The 12376-nt window shown below is 38.9% G+C and overlaps 1 long non-coding RNA gene across 1 annotated transcript; it reads right to left on the minus strand.

Moving 5' to 3' along the window:
• Positions 1-5001: 5001 nt before the first annotated feature.
• On the minus strand, positions 5002-11577 carry LOC110128360 (uncharacterized). The gene is made up of 3 exons (XR_002311142.2): positions 11406-11577; positions 9861-9932; positions 5002-5597 (listed from the first exon to the last, which is right to left on the minus strand). It is a non-coding gene; the product is annotated as an uncharacterized lncRNA (long non-coding RNA).
• Between the last annotated feature and the right edge of the window lie 799 nt (positions 11578-12376).

Below are 12376 nucleotides of genomic sequence, written 5' to 3' on the forward strand. Positions count from 1 at the left end.
ACATGTACTCCCCATCCCGGTCCCCCCTCCCACCTCCCTCTCCACCCAATCCCTCTGGGTCTTCCCAGTGCACCAGGCCCGAGCACTTGTCTCATGCACCCAACCAAGGCTGGTGATCTGTTTCACCCTAGATAATATACATGTTTCAATGCTGTTCTCCTGAAACATCCCACCCTCGCCTTCTCCCAGAGTCCACAAGTCTGTTCCATACATCTGAGTCTCTTTTTCTGTTTTGCATATAGGGTTATCGTTACCATCTTTCTAAAGCCCATATATATGTGTTAGTATACTGTAATGGTCTTTATCTTTCTGGCTTACTTCGCTCTGTATAATGGGCTCCAGTTTCATCCATCTCATTAGAACTGATTCAAATGAATTCTTTTTAATGGCTGAGTAATATTCCATGGTGTATATGTACCACAGCTTCCTCATCCATTCGTCTGCTGATGGGCATCTGGGTTGCTTCCATGTCCTGGCTATTATAAACAGTGCTGCGATGAACATTGGGGTGCATGTGTCTCTTTCAGATCTGGTTTCCTTGGTGTGTATGCCCAGAAGTGGGATTGCTGGGTCATACGGCAGTTCTATTTCCAGCTTTTTAAGAAATCTCCACACTGTTTTCCATAGTGGCTGTACTAATTTGCATTCCCACCAACAGTGTAAGAGGGTTCCCTTTTCTCCACACCCTCTCCAGCATTTATTGCTTGTAGACTTTTGGATAGCAGCCATCCTGACTGGCGTATAATGGTACCTCATTGTGGTTTTGATTTGCATTTCTCTGATAATGAGTGATGTTGAGCATCTTTTCATGTGTTTGTTAGCCATCTGTATGTCTTCCTTGGAGAAATGTCTGTTGAGTTCTTTGGCCCATTTTTTGATTGGGTCATTTATTTTTCTGGAGTTGAGCTGGAGGAGTTGCTTGTATATTTTTGAGATTAATCCTTTGTCTGTTGCTTCGTTTGCTATTATTTTCTCCCAATCTGAGGGCTGTCTTTTCACCTTGCTTATAGTTTCCTTTGTTGTGCAAAAGCTTTTAAGTTTCATTAGGTCCCATTTGTTTATTTTTGCTTTTATTTCTGAAATTCTGGGATGTGGGTCATAGAGGATCCTGCTGTGATTTACAGTTTCTTTAAGTAGAGAGGGATGCCTCTGGTGTACAGTAAGCACACGTGATTACAGAGACAATAACTGTTGAAAAGTGCCTTTTCTTCTTGGTAGAATATTGCTTGATTTGAAATATTTACTTACAACAAAGTTAGACAATTCTAAAGATTTACAGTCTATTTAGAAATAAAACAGATATCTGAAGAGGAGGCCATTTATAATTTGTAGTTGTACATACTTTTTTATATATATTATCTCTTTTAACCCTGACAATAATTCTGTGAGGTATGAAAGGAAAATATTATTCTCATTAAAAAAAAAAAACACCAGAAACTCATCAGAATAAATAATTTATCCAAGAATCAGAACTCAAATTCCTTAGTCCTATGATCTTTCCAGCACATCACGTGACAGTGATAATTACTCCTAACTCAGTTATAGCAGTTTGTAACCTCTGGGTTATTTGGGGCAAAGAAAAAATTTTCCTACAAAATAAATGGCACAGGCATTTTACACTCATTGACCAGAAATACTTGTGTGTCAGTTGATAGTATGAAAATAAATATTACTATAAAGTGCATGTATTTGCGCTCAGTCACTTCAGTTGTGTATCACTCTTTGAGACCCTTTGGAACTGTAGCCTGCCAGGTTCCTCTGTCCATGGGATTCTCCAGGCAAGAATACTGGAGTGGGTTTGCTATTTCCTTCTCCAGGGGATCTTCCCGATCCAGGGATCGAACCTGTGTTTCTTGTATCTCCTGCATCGGCAAGTGGATTCTTTATGACTAGCGCTACCTGGGAAGCCCATTACTATAAAGCACTCCCATTTAAAATTAATAAAAAATTCCACATGTCTCTACACTAAAATTTATTATTTGGAGTGAAGCAGGCAAGCAACAACTTACCCTCTAGGGATAGTTGTATGAAGTTTGGGGGTACCTCTCAAATTTTTGAGGTAGTACAACTAGTGTTGAGAACCAGTGGCGGAAAGGCAAGGTTGGAAGCAATCAGGGCAGTATGCCAAAGACCAGGACCATGGCAACGACAGAGAAAATGAGAAGCATTTCTAAGAAATATTTAAAGGAATGTTGATCAGTTGAGTTATGGAAAGAAGGAGAGAGGTTGATGTTGACTCTATAGTTTCCAATCTGCTAACAAACATGGTTAATCTTGGCAGTAAATTAGTGTGATGGGATGGGAGTAGGATAGGAAGACAATGATAAGCCTCGTTTGGGGTATAAGATGGTAGTAGAGATATAGTTAACCATGTAAGAGTAGAATAAGTCTGAGTGATTTGTTCTAAATCTTCTGTTAGATCAACAATTACAATAATGACAGTTTTTAAAAGAAATTAATATTTGACAGATATATATTTATAAATATTCACTGAAGTCCATTAAATATTCTAAATTGAGTAAATTGCCAACTACCCTCTTCCTTCTTCACCCAGGGTGGATTTAAACTCAGTAGAGCTGAGGGGAGCAGAGGTAATCTTGAATGGTTTCTAGCCTAGAACATATTATCACAGGGCACCTGTTCACCTTTCTACTCTGAAGGAACTGTTTCTTTGGCCAGAATTATATTGGCTTTTGTGCACAGGTAGTGTAGCTACTATTTTTATGTGTACAATGGCCTCATTATGGGATTTTTAAAACTTATTTTTGTTCTTTTTGGGGGGCACAGGGTTAAATTCAGGCTGGGTGGGACCCTATGTGTATATTTTGTGGCTACAGACAAAGCAGTATAAGGCGTTTCCTTCTGTTCAGTTTCCAGGGTATTTCTGGGAAATCAAACCATGAAGTTTGCCCTAGGAAACTGTTTCTTTGTGGCCAACACCAGTGTTTACACATTCTCATTGAGGGAATCTTTAATAAGCTGTTCCATTTGCACACAAATTGCTCAGAGAAGGTATTTTTACCCTCTTTTCTAAAACCTTGCCATTATAAGAATGTATTAAAACAGTGGTTCAATTGTGAGAGGTTATCCAGAACTAAAGGTTTGCGGTTCCTATTTAAGAATGCTGTACATTTAAGAATCTAAAATGACTTAATCCTGTAGACGTCATGTCTTCCCTTCATTGGAGGGATGATTTTTATCTTTATCCCTTTTTATCCTTGGAGGGAAAAAAGTAATAAAATGTTTTATAATTTCCCAGTGTCTTCTTTGGATTCTAAAACACTTCTTGAATGAAGTATAGGAAGATAATTTAGCTTCCTTTTACCTATGAGAAAGCCATGGCCTTGATCTAGAAAGGTTAAAATACATTCTCAAGGCTCCACAGAAGTTAGTTGTCCAGCTGAAATTAGGACTGTGAAGAATCTTTGGCTACTTTTATCCCTTTACGTAAAGAATGCTAGACTTGTAGAAGTTTAACACCCATCTTGAAAAGGTCTACTAATATTTCAACAGATTTGGAATGGATGTGAAAAATAAGGAAGAAAAAAATCAAATCCCTCTTTGTGCCAGAAGCAGGAAAATTACCTTATCCACTCAAGGGAGAAGTCTTGAATGTCCTGGCTATAGTGGCTTTCTTTCTGTTTTGCCTTTGCTTCCACTAGTTGTTTCACTAATTGCTTTTCTCACATTTTTTCTTTTCTAAGCTATTTTATGGCCCATTGTAGCATTTACTTAAGGCCTTCCAAGTATATGGCTATATACCATAGGATGATAGGGATAAGGATAAAGATGAGATAGACACAATTTTTCTCACTAGAGGTTGTTACATGTCAAGAGAGTATGGCAATGGAGAAGACATTATGTTAGACCAAAGTACATCAGTAGTGTTGGGAAAAGTTTTCTCTTTCAAGTAAAGTTTGGACTGGGACATTTCCTCTCTCTCTCCTGAGTTGATGAGAACTATGTGGTCCATAGAAATCTAATTTTCTCCTCCTTGAAGTGTCTTCTGACTCCAAATGTCCATAGCTATTGGGGAGGGTGGGTCCTGTTATGAATAACATATACTGTTCACCGTGGTGATAATTTTGTTGGCAACATTTCTTGTTCCATTTTTTTGTTGTTGTCAAAAAGATTTGCAGGAGTTCAGTGATAACTTCGTCATCTACATAATCATCTCATTCTTTTTCACTGGCATCTACAGTAAGAAAGCCAGGAGAATGCCAGCTATTATGTTAAGCTGTTTACCTGGGACCTCATTGAAAGGACTCATGTTGAAGCTGAAACTCCAATACTTTGGCCACCTCATGCAAAGAGTTGACTCATTGGAAAAGACCCTAATGCTGGGAAGGATTGCGGGCAGGAGGAGAAGGGGACGACAGAGGATGAGATGGCTGGATGGCATCACCAACTCGATGGACACGGATTTGGGTAGACTCCGGGAGCTGGTGACGGACAGGGAGGCCTGGCGTGCTGCGATTCATGGGATCTCAGAGTCGGACACGACTGAGCGACTGAACTGAACTGAACTGAAGGATAGGATGTGATATTTATATCTGCAACCAATGTTTCTGGGTTTCCTGATAGAAATGAATTTTTCCCAATATTTCTTTTCTTTACCATAGAATGAAAGATTAACAAGTTCTGTCTTTTTCCTAGACTGACATAAATAGACATCATAGTAGGATATTGGAGATAAATGGTGATTTTCATCCTCCTGGCTGTATGTTACTAATGAAATTTCTGCCTGTGCTGTGCCGTGACAAGGGCAGTAGTTCACCAATGGTTCAGTGATTTTTTATTCATCCTCATGTCTCCTTTCCTTCTTGTCTTCTTTTATCAACTATTCATTGAACACAAACCATCATCTAGTCATCTGAAATGCTTGAGCATATAACCCAACACACACACATTTTATTTGCATCATAAAGTATATATAGACAAATAGAGCTTAAAAAGGAGAATATAAAATTAAATATAAATAGATGTTCTAATGACTTCTTCTATACATAAAGCACAAGAATACAAGAGTAATGAGGCCCCAAAAATAGTCCTTGGTATCCTACTGAAATCCAAAAAGAGCCTGGGTTATGTGCATACTTTTGCTAATGAAAATATTACCCACAGTAGGCCCCCCAACTTACTGATATAATTTCCATCAAGGCTAATGGCAGTTTTATGTACACAGTTATAAGGGGAGACTCTTAAATACTACTACTGTTCTATATCTAAGGGGCTAAAGTACTTTCAAGAAAGACTATTTAATCTTCTTGTGTTTGAAAAGCATAAAATGAGGTGATGACTGGCAAATGAGAGCAAGCCTGTTTACTATTAAGATTATGATGTAAATTGACAAAAGCCTAGGCATTCCAAGTCCAAGTTGCTAGGCACCTTCTTCTTGCTTCCATCTGAGTATAATGATGTATTGTCAGCCTTAGCTGAAGTACAAAAGGGTTATTAGAGCTTGGAGTCCATCTGTTACCCGTGCAAAGGAAACAATTGAACTAACACTGCTCTTTTCCTTGGTCTCTTGCCACCTTAATTATAGTTCATTTGGGCTCTGTGTGTACTTGTTGCCTTGAGTAGAACATTCTCCAGGACTGTAAGAAAGCAGAGAGAAGGCTCAGGTAAGGGAACTGAAGCAGAGTTTGCAGTTACAACTTGGGGGAAGGTGTTAACTGATGAATCACCAAAGCAGTCAAACCAACAGTACATGCTACCCACAATTAATGTTGCCTTGATGCCCACTACTGCTCAACAATTTTCACGAAGTTTTTTAATTCAACCTTGGTCCTGGTTTTTATCTTTAAATGTTTTGTGAGTGTGCACATTTTTGTTTCAAGACTGTTATATCAGGAGATATTTAGTTTTGAATTTTAGGAAGGCGAGATGAACCATCTTACCTTTCAGTCTTAATTACCTATCATTTTAGGATCAGTGGGCTCCCCTGGTGGCTGAGCCAGTAAAGAGTCTGCCTGCAAGGTGAGAGACCTGGGTTTGATCCCTGGGTCAGGAAAAGCCCCTGGAGAAGAAAGTGGCTACCCACTCCACTATTCTTGCCTGGATAATCCCAAGGACAGAGGAGCCTGGCAGGCTACAGTCCATGGGGTCACAGAGCATGGACATGACTAACTGACTTTCACTCTTCACTTAAGATCAGTAGCCAGCTCCCTGTTTTCTGCTGGGGTACACCTCGGGTAGATGTCTTCATGTACAAAGTGACATGGGTATATCATGCAACTAGGTTTGTGGCTTGAATAAGATAGACTCAGGTGATGTGCATTTCCCTGAGAGTTAGTGTAACTTTATCTTCTTCCATACAGCCAATTTGGGACTCAGGTTACTATATCACAAATAAATTGCTGCCCCAAGAATATGCCAAGTAGCTTCAAAGAGGTGACAAATACTTAAATTCTGGAACTTTAAGAGAGATTTTGCAAATCTTAACTTCTCTCTGTATAAATGCTTTCACTGTGTCCAGAGTGTCTTTTCCTTACTCTATGCAACTAGGACTACTGAGAACCTTTGGACAATCTTCTACTTAAAACAATTTTTTTTTTGCTGAGTTAACTGAAATGCCCCCACAGTAGCAAATATGTTTCTTTTTGGGGTGGAGGGAGGGAATCTGATTTTGGGTCTTGTGGGCACTAAGGGATCCTTGGATCCTTTAAGTAGGCATGTAGTTGAGAAATGAGGACAAGCTATTTGCAATGAACACAGGTAAGAATTCAGGGACTTCCCTGCTAGTCCAGTGGTTGAAAATCCACCTGCCAATGCAAGGGATACAGGTTTGATCCCTGGTCCAGGAGGATCCCACATGTGGTGAGGCACCTAAGCCTGTGAGCTGCAACTACTGAGCCGAGGCACCACAACTGCTGAAGCCCGCGCACTTGAGAGTCCATGCTCCACAGCAAGAGAAGCCAGTGCGAGAAGCCCATGCACCGAAACTAAAGAGTAGGCCTTACTCTCAGCAACTAGGAAAGTCGATATGCCTCAGCAAAGACCCAGCGCAGCCAAAAGGAATAAATATAAAAAAAAAAAAAGAATGCATTCTCTCTGCTCAGTGTTGGTAGGTATAGCTTTCATTATTCTTATGGCTAAAATTTTTCATTAGTAAATTTGTTTTTTATAGTAAGATGCACTTTTTCCTTAACAAAATTAAGGAATTGAAACTAAAGTTTGTCAATATCGATATCAATTGATAATAGTATATGATAGCTTATAACAGTATATGATGACTCTGGTCTGTGTTTGGTTTAGAAGAATCCTGTTTTACAACTTGTGAGAGGATGGAAATGATGCAATGGGGGTAAATTCGTACTTCCCAAAGTGTCAGATCAGAAGGATCACCTGAGCTTCATGTGCAGGTGATTTGGATCAGGGAAAGAGGGAGGCAGGAAGTCTGTATTTTGATCAGCTCAGGTGATTCTGAGGATGAAACAGATTTGGAAACTGCTGGAGAGAATGTAACCTTTTTTCTCTCCTAGTTCTAAAATTCCATGACTATTCTCTATTCGTCACATTCAAAATAATAAAAATTTATTAGAGTCAGAAAGTATCTGAGAGCACATTTGGCCTGAACCCTTCGTTGAAATAATGTATTTTTAGAATTTGGAAAATGGCCATAAAAAAGAAAATAAAAATCACTACCCTGTAAACTCACCAGTTAGACATAATTATTATTTATACTTGGATAATTTTCCTTCGTTTTTCTTGAACATATATTTCTTTACAAAATAGGAGCACACTGTACATAAACATATATATGTATGTGTGTATGCTTCTAACATTTCACTTACTATATTTGGGAACATTTTCCATGTCATTAGATGCTCTTTAAGGGTACAGAGTCAATTGTTTGGTTTTAACACAATCATTTTAATGGTAATTTAGGTTATTTTCCTTTCTTCCCCTTTATTATAAATGATGCTGAAATGAACACTGATTGAACAGTCTTTGTGTATGTATCCTTATGGCTGATCCACATGGTTCTACAGCAGAAACCAACACAATGTTGTAGAACAATTACCCTTCAGTTAAAAATAAATTTAAAAAAAAGTATTCATGCATATTCTTGATTATTTCCTTAGGATAAATTCCCAGAAGATGAAGTTCTGGAAGAAGAGCAGGTGGTCAGCAGTGTGGACCCTGAACCATACAGTCTGGGTTTGGATCCAGGTTTTAGCAATTATTGGTTAGTTTATACCACTTGGGCACCTTCTCATGTCTCAGTTTCCTGACATGTAAATAGGGTTAATTATGGTTCTAGATCATAAGATTTTTTTGAGAATTAAATGAAAAAACATACTTAAAGCACTTAGTGGATGAGACAGAGTAAGAATTAAATATTGACACTTATTCTGGCACTAAGGCAATGTACATTTGGAAAATGGTTTTGGAGAATTTTTGGCAATAAACTTAAGAAACGCCTGTTAGTTTGAGAGTTAGTGCCAATTTTCCCTCCAGAAAGGCTATAGCATCAACGCTCTTACTAAAAATGTTTAGAGTTCGTTTTCCTGCATCCTCACCAACTCAGCCAACCTTTATTCATTTACACGTGAAGAAAAGTGAGGTGCAGCGTGATCACGTCCCTTTCCACAGGTCTCACTGTCAGACAATGGCAGATTCGAGACTTAACTACAGACCCAAAACTCCATAAAATTGTCCTTACCACAATTCTAGATTAAAAATTTACATTTGTACATTTTAATGGCCCTTGTTTTGCAGGCTTGATTGGAGTTAAGCCTTTTTTGCCATCTAGATACAGCTTAACTGTAGGAGCAATGGACAAAAAAAGGAGTCATTATCCACTGTGATATGTGCTAACTGACCATAAATATTTTTGCCTCTCAGAAACAGAAATTGGCATTTATTAATATTTATGGGAAAAACTATTTGAAAATATACAAGATTCACTGAAACTTTGTTTTCGGAGATTGAAGTAAAAGTGGGTTTTATCAGTTGATCAGTAGAGGGCACTGTGACTCTTCAAGTTGTATTGTTGGAAAAAGAAACTCTGCTCTGGAGGGTATTTTCCGTTTCAGTGAAGATCTTGTGGGCATCCAGAAAAGTATAATCAAAATGAAGAGTTTGAGAGTTGCAGTGGAAACAGATATAACACTGTGTATGAGCTCATCAGGAGGTTACCTTTTTTGCTTACAGGAAAATCCAAGTTTTAGGAGATTTTAAAATACAAAAATGATGTGTATTTACTGTCCTTTCAGTTTAAGACAGTGTTCTGGTTTTTAGGCTTCTCATTGTTTTTTTCCCTCTGGAATATTTTATGTTATGGTTGTAGTTGTGAGTGTTACCTGAGTCACCACATGACATAAACCAATATTTGTGAAACAGACATTTACATTTGTAGTGATTCTAAAGAATTGTTAGCCATTACACGGTTTTTTGTTCCCCCCACCCACAAAGTGACCTGGGCATTTACTAGATCTTTAGAATTTATCTGAAATAGCTTCAACGACATCCTTATTTTTATTTCTTTAAATAGTGTGCTGCAGAAAAAGCTCTTTTTCCACACACACACAATGGTTATTTCTCTTACCATTGGTAAGTCTGGGATCAAGTTAACATAATTGGTTAGCAGCATCTTTTTGTCCTTCAAAATAACCTTCCTGAAGGACCATATGCTGAAAAGTGCATCAAGTAGAAACTTTGTTAACAGTTTATAAACTACGATTTCCATTCATATAACATAAAAATCCAAGAACATTTGAAATGGTAGTTGCTGGTTTTAATCTGATAAACTTGCAATAATTTACCATTTTTTTTCCTTTATATGTTTGTCATCTTGTAGTATGCTGTTGATTAAAAAAAAATCCACAAATCATTAAGTTTGAATTTGTTCTGACCTTATTAAGTGGACTTGGCTTAAATGAGGAATGGTCTTGTAAAGTCTTCAGCAACCAGATGTTAGGTTTTTCCTTAAAAAACAAAGAGAAAATTTCTTAATATATTATTTTTTAAATGGAAAATATTAATATTATATTCAAATTATACTTAAAAGTGAAAAGAAAGGCCCTAATACTGCTTCTATCTGGAAGGTAATCTATCACAATCATTTCAAACTGATTTCCTTAGGTTTCCTAACCAAATATCTTCCTCAACAATTTAGCTGCACCATCCTCTCCACAGGCCCCTCACCTCCTCAAATCAGAGTTTATGTTGGCAAAACTATTTCTTTTCCTCCATTTCTCTCCCCTTTTTCTCCTCTCCATAATCCATGTAACAGGCTGCAGGATTCTATATCTCCAACTGTTTATGCTTAATGTTTCATTTCTAGAGTGACATTTTCTGAAAATAGTGAAAGCTTGTAATACAGCATCTTACCATATAAACCTTGGGTTCAAATCATGTTTCTCTATATGGTTCATTCCTTTCATTGCAACTCAGAACATTTTAAATAATGGTGGAAAGTCTTACACCCAGGATCAGTAATATAGTTTCCTTTATGGAAAGTGAGATCAAAAATGAGAGTACTTGTTTCCCGGACTAGGGTAGCATTTGAAATTGAGGGTGAAATTAGTGATCAGTTTAGCTTTTTATGGGTCCATGTGGGTGTGGAACTAACTTACACATGTTCTTTTCCTACTGTGGCACTCTGCTCAAATCTATTTCTCTGGTTCTCCTTTTCTGCAGTATGGTAATCATAGCTAACACTATAGATTATTAATATATATGGATGGCTAAGCACTTCATATACATTATAGGGTTCATCCGTGTCTCATCCTGCTCTCTTGTCCCAGGCAGGATTGGCAACATACCCTTAGCGAATTCAAAATGGAACGTATTTCCAGAAAATTTATCTTGTGGGCAGAAAATGAGACTACCTGGTTGTCTGTGACTTTCAGAATAACCGTAGGATTCGCTTCATTATACTTTAAAACTTAATATTTTGGGGAGGGGATTACAGAAGTAGGAAATACATGTGATGGAGTATCTTGTAGCATTAAATTATCGTTTTTTAAACACTCTGAAATTAAGTTTCTCTGCATCCATTCCATTCGGTCTCTGGGTCGGGAAGATCCCCTGGAGGAGGGCATGCCAACCCACTCAGTATTTTCGCCTGGAGTACCCCCACTGGCAGAGGAGCCTGAAGGGCTAAGTCCATAGAGTCGCAGAGTCAGACAGGACTGAAGTGACTTGGCATGCAGTCACGCATCCATTCCACCATTATGGTTCCTAAGAAGTGAAGAACTGCTGCCGTGGGCAGGTGAAGAGGGATATAAAGGAAGTCTAAGTCAGATAAAGTGCACACAAAGTCAGGCAGAGCCTGAGGAAGTAAATGGTCAGCCATGCATGTTGCGATTTACTTCGTGGTGTGGAAGGGGTGATTAAAAGCACCAAGGCCGCACTACCAGGAAAATGTATGGTTGGGATGGGAAGCAAAGAAGCACCTCATTGTGCCTTCAAGGGAATGACGGCTGCGTCCGAGAGCCTCAGACATCACGACGGAGCTGTGCAAGTTGCAGTCACAGAAGCTTCAAATGAGAGAGTAAGGCAACACTACAGTCGAGCCGCGGTACTACACGGGCCTATATGCAGAGGCGGAGCTCTTTGGCCCGCGGTGCGTGGCCATGCGTGACGGTGCGTGGTGTGCGTGATGGTGCGTGGCGCAGGGCAGCCTGGGAGCCGCAGAGTCAGTTCTGGGTAATCCTGAGCGGCTAGGAGACGCTGTGGTAGTTTACTCTTTTGCTTTAGTGTAGCTCCGGGCTTCCAAATGCTGGCCTAGCCCAGCGCGTCTTCAGTAGGTTTCGTAGAACAGAGAGACTAGGCCTGGAAATGGCATGCGAGGTGCTGCCCTCAGAGAGAAGCCTTTCACGAGCTGCCATTACTCCAAAGAGGCCTTGCTTAGCCGGAAGTTATTCTTCTACCCTCAAATTGTATCTTACAGCCAGAAGGAAAGGAGTAACCTTAATGGACCGGTTTACTTACCAACTCTACTGAGAGCCCGAACTTTAGCGACGTGTTATGTCAATTAAAAGGACAAGAAAGGAGCTGAATTTTCATGAAACGCGTGAGTGTGTATTTTTTCAATTTCACAAGCACAATTTGTGATAAGAAATATAAAGAGTGGAATGAAGAAGTTAAAAAAAAAAACAAACCCAACTAATTTAGGGGAAAACCCCCTCAATATTTTCTTCAAGAAAATACACAGTTGTATCACAAAATTGGGGTCATGCTGTATATACAATTTCCTGTCCCAATTTTTATACTTTATTTTGAGAGTTTTCCCAATTCTTCAAATATTCAATGTCATTAACTTGATTGCACTCTTCACCTTTCTCCTCCCTTTTCTGAAATGTTTCTTCTGGCCCTTTTACTGCCACAATTGTCTCCTTTATACCTCTCCTGGGTGCGTCAGGCT

This window comes from Odocoileus virginianus, chromosome 12 (genome assembly GCF_023699985.2).
Source record: "Odocoileus virginianus isolate 20LAN1187 ecotype Illinois chromosome 12, Ovbor_1.2, whole genome shotgun sequence".
NCBI lineage: Eukaryota > Metazoa > Chordata > Mammalia > Artiodactyla > Cervidae > Odocoileus > Odocoileus virginianus.